The 9158-nt window shown below is 32.3% G+C and overlaps 1 pseudogene; it reads left to right on the top strand.

Moving 5' to 3' along the window:
• Positions 1-4161: 4161 nt before the first annotated feature.
• On the top strand, positions 4162-8920 carry LOC106391541 (annotated as a pseudogene).
• The last annotated feature ends 238 nt before the right edge of the window (positions 8921-9158 follow it).

Genomic DNA, 9158 nt, shown 5'->3' with positions numbered 1-9158 from the left:
TAGAAGTCTTCTGAAAGTTTTTCCGAAGTCTTCTTACTCTCGCAAGAAGTCTGTGTGGGTTACTTTTGCAATTGAAAACTAATAGTGAAACATTTAATATTAATGAGAAGACTTCTTTAGAAGTCCTCTCAAATTTTATTCCGGGTTTTGGTCAAACCTTTGGTTACGTGAGAAGACTTCTATAGAAGTCTTCTCTGGAAAAATCAGATATAGTCAATTGCAAAAGTATTCTAGGTAGACTTCTTGCTATATTAAGAAGACTTTCAGAAGACTTCTATGAAAGTCTTCTCCGAGAAGACTTACCTAGAAGTCTTCTATAAATGTCAAGTTTCTGACAAACTTCAGTCAATTGCAAAACTAACCTGTTTATCTGAGAAGTCTTCTCAGGCATTTTTGAGAATTTTTCAAATTCAAAATTAAACCAATATTTACAAAGGAAAACTTCTGAAGATGTCTTTTGTAGAGTAGACTTCTTAAGAAGTCTTCCTTCGTAAATTTGCAATTGCAAAAATTACCTAAATAGAAGTCTTCTCGGAGAAGACTTCCAGAAGTCTTCTACGTCAATGTTTAATAAACTTTCATTTTCTTCACAATTAAAATGGTTTTTTAATATTTTCTTATTAATTCATGTGTATTAGTCAATATTGGGGCTCCTTGATGAAATTCATAACTTATTTGGTGATAATTATGAGATTTCAAATATTTATGTTTACTAATGTTTCTAGATAATCCGAGAAGACTTCTTAAGAAGTCTTCTCTAGATGACTTTTGGAGAAGTCTTCTATGTTAGATTTTCAAGAGTGTTAAGTAACTTCAAGGTATGCTTTTAACTTTCAAAAGTGTTAAGTAACTTCAAGAATATCAAATCATGTGGTTTAATGTGTCTCTTAAGATTATAAGGTATAATTTTTAACTTACATGAGATTTAAAATTTCAACTTTCACTTTAAATCCAAGTTTGATCTTTTGTGAATTTAACTAAGTTTTCTTGTGAAGTCTTCTCTCTTAGTTTTAGTAAATTTGACTAAGGTTTTGTGTTATTATGTTTTGTTATGAGTGGGTAGAATGGTTTAAAAAATTCTTGGTATGTTGAATGTCAAGTACTTTGGGAAAACATGAGAATATATACCAAATTCTTTTGATTAACATCTCTTCAAGTTTACAAAAGAATTCACAACTAAAATAATACATATACAAATCATAAAACACACCATAAACAAAATAATTGCACATAGAGCTAGATATAATTCCTCCACATAGATAAGCTTGGACTCCACTTGACATCATTACTTTGTACCACCTTGGACAGAAGACTTCGGAAGACTTTCCGAAGACTTCGCTGGAAGTCGTCTACCATAAAATACATTAGAAGACTTCCCAAGAAGTCTTCCGAGAGTCTTCCAATAATCTTCCAAGAGATTTCTGAGAAGTTTTCCAAAGTCTGACTCAGATCTGAAAAATCTGCATATTCAAAAACATTCAAATGGCTTTAAAACAGAGAAAGTTTCAAAAATAATTTTTTTATGCTTAATAATAAACAAAACAATCAAATTAGGTTTAATCTATAAACTTTTAGGATCTAATATATAAACACACACAAAATACATATCCAAAATTTGTACCACATTGGGTAGAAGACTTCGGAAGACTTCCTGAAGATTTCGTGGGAAGTCTTCAAGCATAAAATGCATTAGAAGACTTGCCAAAAGTATTCTGAGAAGTCTTCCGAAAGTCTTCTGAGAAGTATTTCAAAGTCTATCTCAGATCTGAAAAACCTGCAAATTCAAAAACATTCAAATGACTTCAAAACAGAGAAAAACTTCAAAAATATAATTTTATGCTTAAATAATAAACAAAGCAGTCACATTAAGTTGAATCTATAGCATTTCAGAATCTAATTTATAAAACACACAATAATACATATCCAAAAGTTATAGATATGCCTTTGAATAAGTGAAAGATGAGAACCGTGTAATGAAAAATCTACAGAAAAAAAGATAAATTAGTGAGAAGACATAAGAAAAAATGAGAAATTGATTTAAAGTTTGGTATTTTGATGTTCAAAGAGATTAGAGAGAGGTTGGAGATTTTAGAGTGAGAAACATTACAATTTTGTTGCAGCCACTTGAGAGGAAGAAAGATAATGTGTAAATTTTCTTTATATATGTAGACAAAAATTTCAATTAGGTTAAATATTTTCGATACAGAAGACTTCTTGAGAAGTTTTATAGAAGTATTTCAAACTATAACCTAATAAAATAACTAACTATATAGCAAAAAAACAATTCATTAAACTTAAATCAACTTATAAAGCATTTAATATACACAAAACTAAACACATATAGATCAAAACAAAATTTTTAAAAAGTTAAGATTCTAAAATTAAACCCTAAATACAAATAATACTATAACATATGTTACTAACCCCTAAACCAAAGTCTTCTAGGAGTCTTCCAGACCCTATAATCAAATAACTAAGCAAAAACACTTCCTTAAACTTAAAAGAAACTTAGAAAGTGTTTAAATCAAGTAATTAGATAGTCACTAAACACATATATGTCAAACTAAAAAAAAATAAAATGATAATATTTCAAATCTAACCATAAAAATACCAACAATACTATAACATATGTTACCAAACCCTAAACTGAAGGCTATCATCACTCAATCTACATTCATTCATCTATGTTAAAAATAATTTAATTTTAGTAAAACTAAATTTCCATCATTTAGAAAAGTTTATTAATACATGATTTGGATTTTTTCGCTTTCAAATATTTTTTATAAAATTTATTAATTACTTTTAAGACCTAATACATGAGAAGACTTCCCCTAGAAAACTTCTAGAAGACTTCCCATAGAAGACTTCTGGAAGACTTCGATTTAGGTTTACCTAAATTCTTCTAAAATTTAGGCGGGAATCCTAAATTCTACTAAAATTTAGGTGGGATATGTCAGAAGACTTCAGAAGTCTTTTGTGAGTCTTTCAGACCATATAATCAAATAACTAAACAAAAAAACACTTCCATAAACTTTTAAAATATTTAAAAAGTGTTTAGATCAAGTTATTAGGTAATCACTAAACACATATAGGTCAAAACAATTTAAAAAAAAAAAAGATAAGATTTCAAAATCTAACCCTAAATATACCAACAATATTATAACATATGTTATCAAACTCTAAACCAAAGACTATCATGACTTAATCTACTTTCACTCATCTATGTTGAAAATAATTCAATTTTAGTAAAAATAAATTTACATCATTTAGAATGTTTATTATTACATGATTTCAATTTTTTTTCCATCAAAATATTTTTTATAAAAAAATTAAATTATTTTTAAGATCTACTGAACGAGAAGACTTCTTTGTAAGTCTTCTCACGCTGAGGGTTGTAATGGTAAAACTCAATACATGTTTTTCGTTTAGTCATAAGGAGGTTGTTGTAATTTCATTAGCCTTTTAAGTTATTTTTGCATTTGATTGAATTTGGGGTACATTTTTGTATTCAAAATCAAGTTTGAGTCATTTTTGGCAATTTCCCCATTTATATATTTTAAATATAGACATATTTAAATTTAGCTGGTAAGACATATATAAAATAAATGAACATTAAAGACAATATAATTTAAACTAAATTTTCTTATAAAATTTAATCTTAATTCTATTAAAATTTAAATAAAAGTGAAATAGTTGAACCAAAACAAAAAACATAAGATTACAAAAAAATACATTAATGTTTTTATTTTTTTCCAAAGTAATGAAGTTAAACTATAAAAATAATAATGTTTACTTTAAAAAAAATAGAAATATTATATTTATATTATAATATTTTCTATATATGTGAATATAAACATATTTAAAAGTAGGTGACAAGAAATATTTAAAATAATTAATCATTAAGTACGATAAATTTTAGTATAAACTAATTTTTTTTTGTAAAATCTAATCTTCACCTATTGAAGGTTAAATAAAATAAATGTGAAATTGTTAAACCAAATCAAAAGAAATATAATGGTTTTATTTTTATCTAATCCGATAAAGTTAAAATACAAAAATAACTATGTCCAAATGTAGATTAAAATTCTTTTTTAAAAAATAGAAAAATATTATAATTAAAAATTATTATTACTGTGTATAACTTAAAACTCTTAATATTAATAAAAATTTGAATGCAACAAAATATAGAAGATATTATTGCAATTTTAATGCAATTCAAATTCTCAAGGATCTTGTTTTTGGAGGATAAAGATTCCAATTTTATTGAAATTCAAATTGAAACGGCAATTTCATTAATCAGGGAAGAAGATGGAGAAAATCTGTGTTGAAGTGAGAGTGAGACCGGAATCATCATCGGAAAACGCATCTTCTCTGTGGAAAGTGGAAGACAATCGTATCTCTCTCGACACCCCAATCTCAGTCACTTCTTCTTACTATTTCGGTACTAAAACCTTGTCAATGATTATGGGTTTTGATTTCTGTGCATCAAATTCTCGTCATCTTTGTCTCTTTTGCAGATCATGTGTTCGACGAAATGTCTACGAATGCATGCGTTTATGAGCTTCTTACCATGGATACCATTCATGCCGTGGTCGAGGGTTTCAATGGTAACCTAACCTGGTCCAAACCTGAACAGTTGTTGAGTTTGATTCTGTTTTGATGTGATTTTGTTTTAGTTACTGTGTTTGCTTATGGGCAACTAGTAGTGGGAAGGGAAGACGTTTACAATGACCGGTTCTGAGACTGATCCAGGGATTATTCGGAGGTCTGTGAGAGATGTATTGAAAGAATACAAATGGTAAGCATCAGAGAACTACCCCAGTGTGAAGTTACAAACAAACAAAAAGACTACAGCTTTTAATTTGTGTTTTTTTATATTCTTTGTTTCTAAGATATCCGATCGCGAGTTTCTTATCCGGGTTTCGTACATGGAGATTTATAACGAAGAGATCAATGATCTCTTAGCTGTTGAGAATCAGAGACTTCAAATTCATGAACATTTGAAGGTGAATAGATTATCTTCGCAAGTGATATTACATCTTTTAGTTTGATTATACACACTTGCTTCTCTTTAATGTGTAGCGTAGAGTCTTTGTTGCTGGCCTTTCGGAAGAAATAGTTAATGACGCAGAACAGATTCTAAAGCTTTTAGATTCTGGAGAAGCTTTTAAAACCAAAGTTAAATTTATAAGCTTTTTTTATTATGTAATAACTTGTATTGACATGATCGTCTTTAATTGAAAGTGAATAGGCACTTTGGTGAGACAAACATGAACGTTCACAGTAGCACGTCCCACACCATCTTCAGAATGGTGGGGTTTTCGAAACCTATGAATGAAACCTTCAACTGTTTTTTTTTTTTTTGAAGTATTTGTTCTGATACAATATCTCTGGTGGGATAAGGTGATTGAGAGCAGGGGGAAAGGAAACAATTCTATGGATCCTATCCGTGTCTTAGTCTTGGTGAGTGATCATTTTCTCTACGGGTGTAGAAAGCTGTTTATTCTCTTATGTGCCTTCTTTTAATGGATTCTAGAATCTGGTTGATTTGGCTGGATCTGAAAGAATTGCCAAAACTGGTGCTGGTGGAGTACGCTTGACGGAAGGGAAGTACATTAACAAAAGCTTAATGATTCTTGGGAATTTCATCAATAAACTAAGTGAGAATGCTAAGCTAAAGTATTTCCTTTCCCTTTAGTTGGCTATACCCATAACAGCGATACAGCTCAGCTCACTTCTGACATTCTTTGATTATAGGGGACATATTCCGTACCGAGACAGCAAGCTGACTCGAATTCTGCAGCCTGCACTTGGTGGTAATGCGAAGACTTGCATTATATGCACTATAGCACCAGAAGAGGTAAAGTTGTTTTTCCTGTCATGTTTTGCATGATCAGTCAACTGACTTATCAAAGTTGCACGATCATGTGTGTAGTACCATATTGAGGAATCAAAAGGCACTCTCCAATTTGCAAACAGAGCCAAGAGGATCACCAACTGTGCTCAAGTGAATGAGGTCTGCATTTGAATTTTAAAGCATTTGTAATTCTATTGATTCTTTGGAGAGATATATAAACTCTCTATTTCAACCTTAATACTCTGTGATTTTTGTTCCTTTCGAGAATCTGACATTGTTTGAATGCTCTAGATCTTGACTGATGATGCTTTATTGAAGCGCCAAAAGTTAGAGATAGAGGAGTTACGTATGAAGCTTCAGGTATAATCAAATTTCGATTACATCTTTGGAATGGGGGACAATGCTAACATTAGTAATTTTCGTAGGGATCCCATGCTGAAGTGTTGGAACAAGAGATAATGAGGTTAAGCAATCAGATGCTCAAGGTAGTTTTTTGTGCCTTTTTCTTTGAATAGAACATTGAGCAGACACATCATACAAAACAGCTATCCTTTTGTTTTATTTTCAGTATGAATTAGAATGTGAAAGGCTAAAAACACAACTTGAGGAAGAGAGAAGGAAACAGAAGGAGCAGGAGCAGGAGCAGTGGATTAAGGATCAACAGTTGAAAACTGAGAACATAAACAGTCTTGTCTCTAATTTAGACTTCAAGAGGAACCAGTCAGAGGTACGGGTTCATTAATTGGCTTAGGTGATGTCCTACCTACTAACATGTCATCAGTGTTGTTAAAGAAGTTATTATTGCTTTTAAGCTAATGTGGTGGAGTCATGTTCTTGGTGTAAAAAAGAATTGACAATATTGACGTCTTTATTGGCAGGAATTTATCAGTTTCAGAAAGAAACTAGATGAGTCAAACAATGTTAATGATAGCAGTGATGTTCCTGGGACTCCTTGCTTTAAATCAGCTACACGCTCCTTTGTGGTTGCTCGGTCAAATTATTCAGGATTGCCTGATTTTAGTCCCATGGTTGATGCATTGGGAGACTTGGCTGATGAAGACACTTGGGCAAAGCTAAACAAAGGTTTTGTTCCAGACCTTGACAAACTTCAATTTACACCTGCATTTAGAAGTCAACCGATTCCTTTAAATACAGCAACCATGGTGAGTAGATACATTTACTTTAACTCTTTTCTTTGGTGTTCTTGTCTCTTTATCCGCTTGCCTTTTCATATCAGCTGCATTCAAACACTCTGGTTTGTCAGAACTGGCTGGTATCTTAGCTCATATATGCTGATATTATCCAAATTTATATGCTGCTCGTATGGTTTTCAAGAACACTATGGTGAGAATTTCATCACCTAAAGCTGGCCATAATATTTGGGTTCTTCTTTTAGGAATGCTCGCGTGAAGAGGCGTGAAGAGGTGGAAAACTCAAAAGCCAGATTGACTTGCTGACTAATGAGAAGGACAGTCTACAGGTTAGTCTTTTTATCGGTTGTTTAAGTGAAAATGCTCTGCTCTTTCGATTTTTACTAGAGAGATTCTCTCAGGTAGATCTGACCGCCAATTGAACTTTTTATTTGCTATCTTCTTGATTTACTACAGTTCTTATTTTTAAAATGCAGTTGTTATGCCATGTTACCAAGTGATTTCGATTTTTTAATGTTATTTATTATATATTCTCAGGTAAAATTCAACGAGCAAGTAGTTATGAATAACAAACTTATGGAAAATATCTCTGAGCTCAAACAAGAAATGCTTCACATGAAAAAGATTCCAGAACGGTTATACGAGCCAGTTGCTAATTGCAAGGATGTCTGCAAGGATGTTATAGTCACAATGAAGGTGAACAGCTTTACTTTATATTGTGTAACTTTTACGTTTTTTTAGATTATGAATTAAAAAAAGACTTTCTCTTGCATTTTGTTAGAGCTTAGTGGCTGAGAAGGAATCTCCAAGAGCAAAGCTTTTCTTTGGTGCAACTGAAATCACAACGAGCCTTCTTTCAACTCTAGAATCACAATTTTCAATGATTATGGATGGTCAGAAATCTGGTAGCGGAGATCATCCGTCATCGGATCAATGGGAAACACTTTGTGTGAATCTGAAGAACATAACAACATCATTACTGTCAGACGCACAAGCAATAGATAGAAATTTTTTAACTGCCACAGCAAGCCAGCAAGGTAGCTTCCTTGTCCCAATCATCAAGATACGGAACAGTTGTACTTGTGTTGTTAATAGTTTTGCTACGATACTTTTCTCTCTCGTTAGAAAATTTGGTTAATTAGAAGCAGGAACTGATTCTTATTTGGTTAATTAGATCTTGTGGTCAGACTACGCCACGATTTGAATGTGTTTTAAGGAACAAGAAATGGCTGCTTTGGATGAGAAACTGAAGTGTGAGCTCAGCATAATCAAGGAAAGATATAATGATGTGGTCATGGATGATACCAAGGAGAGTGAGCTTGTAGCGGCAGATGGAGAGCTTGATCTTGAGGAAGCTTTGCATGTACCAGCTGGCCCAATGACGAGGGCAAAGACCAAACGGCTAAGAGAAGCATTCATATGTTTGATTCAAAAGATGGACCAAAAGATCATAAAGATCGACCGAAAGATCATTTATGAAGGTCAAATCCAAGATGGCAACATTTGGATTTGTATTTCGGCGAAGGAAATAACTCATGGAGATTGGGCTTTCAACGTGACTCGAGTAGAATTAACAACGGCCAAAAACCAAGATGAAACTTTGGTTGACCGTTGGATCTTGGGCGAGAAAGCTTAGGGTTTGTCCACGCGCCAGGATCCGGTCGACCACGGGCCAGCGTCTTAAAACCGACTGGGTCAACCGTGAAGATCAAGGATTGACCACTTCTTCAACTGTCAAACTTGTCTTTTAATTTAGTCAGATAAACTCTTTATAAGTTATTTGCATTTCCTGAGTATATAGGGATTTGCATATTTAATTTTAGTTTGAAATCAGTGTATAAAAGGTTTTAGACGGTTAATGTCCAAAGGTTAACTAACCAATTTTTATTGAACTTCTTTTCTTTGAGAGTGATTCTCTTCTGTTTTCTTTTTTTCAGAAAAACTTTGTTGTTGGTGCGTAATATTCAATGACCGACTCCGATCACTGCGTCATATCCTTGTTGATTTGTGATCAACCGAAATATCAAAAGAGTCTTCCGCAACTTATGTTCGACTATTCAATCCACATCACATTAGTGTTGGTGCTGGTAGCATCAAACTGAAACATATCCTTTTTACCATCTTAAGGGGGTTGATTCTTGAAAGGATCA

Source organism: Brassica napus, chromosome C4, assembly GCF_020379485.1.
Source record: "Brassica napus cultivar Da-Ae chromosome C4, Da-Ae, whole genome shotgun sequence".
NCBI classification, from domain to species: Eukaryota; Viridiplantae; Streptophyta; class Magnoliopsida; order Brassicales; family Brassicaceae; genus Brassica; species Brassica napus.
Note: the sequence above shows the minus strand (reverse complement) of the source record. Positions and strands in the feature narration are given on the sequence as shown.